Source organism: Cyprinodon variegatus, unplaced genomic scaffold, assembly GCF_000732505.1.
Source record: "Cyprinodon variegatus isolate N-32 unplaced genomic scaffold, C_variegatus-1.0 Scaffold9, whole genome shotgun sequence".
Taxonomy (NCBI): domain Eukaryota; kingdom Metazoa; phylum Chordata; class Actinopteri; order Cyprinodontiformes; family Cyprinodontidae; genus Cyprinodon; species Cyprinodon variegatus.
Window position 1 is genome coordinate 974,576 of NW_015150462.1, and position 1,147 is coordinate 975,722.

Here is a 1,147-nt window from a genome sequence, read left to right on the forward strand (position 1 = left end):
ATTTTCTAACCAATTATTAATCCACTAATAAAAAATAAAAAAAAAGTCAACACTTTAAAAAAATTAGCAATATTTTTGCCTTATTTATAAAACTGCAATGATTTGAGCATTAAAATTAGGTTTTTTGCATCTCATTTTAAATGCTCAACATTTTTTTTTGATAATTGTTCTGTTATATTCATTAATTGGATAAAAAAATAAAATAAAAATCAATTTATTAATTGACCAGTTGAATAATAGATAGCTGCAGCCCTTCATAGCATTTAGATTATGCATTATGCTACAACAGGCAGTCAACCTCAGAATGTTTCTGATTTTAAAGTCTTAAAGTTTGGAATAAGGTTAGATTGATATGTCCTTTAGAAAAATCAGTCATTAAATGATTAAAAATCAAAAAGAAAACCTATAAGTATTGTTGCCTTAAGTGTTGATGCTAATCTTCCACCTCTTTGGACTTTATGACCACTTGTCATCCACCACATGTTTCACATGTTTTGTTGTATTAACGACCCAAGGGAGGGAAAATCATTTCCCTGCTAAGAAATAACAAGCTGTCCTGCTGTCAGGGCTGTCAGCTGGCATTGTTACACCTCCCTACCCTGGCATTGTGTCGTAAATGATTTATGTGTCTTAACTTAAAAAAAAAAAGGTGCAGCAGTGTTGTTGGAGCATATGGGCAATTTCTCCATATTCCCAGAGAAAGAGAGGAGGACAGACACGTTGCAGCTTCCTGGTTATAAAACCCAACCTTGGCTGTATTGCAGAGCTTAACATTTGATGATGCACAGTATTTTTCAGCCTGTGCCCCATTCGGTTTATTTAAACAGAGCGATGAGAAGGGATGGCTAGCCATAACAATGACTGATGGTCTCCCAGGTGGCTCACGGCTGTTGCCAAAATGTTCAGCGCGAGGAGCTGGGAGGAGGCGGTGCGAGGTTCCAGCAGCCTCTCTGGTGGAGAGATGGGTTCTGTTTGTCTGGAGTCGACTTCTCCTCAGGGGGCTCCACTTTGTGTTTCCAACATCTGTCCGACCTTCTGGTCATCGCTCTCCACATGGGACAGAAAACACATGGGAAGCACTTAAAGTCGCGTCAAACAAGCTAAACCCGCGGTTCTCAAAGTGTGTGGCGCGACCCACTGGTCGGGA

General features: G+C 39.4%; 1 protein-coding gene across 1 annotated transcript in view; it reads left to right on the top strand.

Annotated features, from left to right (window-relative positions):
• The window catches only part of LOC107087106 (xin actin-binding repeat-containing protein 2-like), a 114,195-nt gene that overhangs the window by 6,385 nt on the left and 106,663 nt on the right, over positions 1-1,147 (top strand). The window lies entirely within an intron of this gene.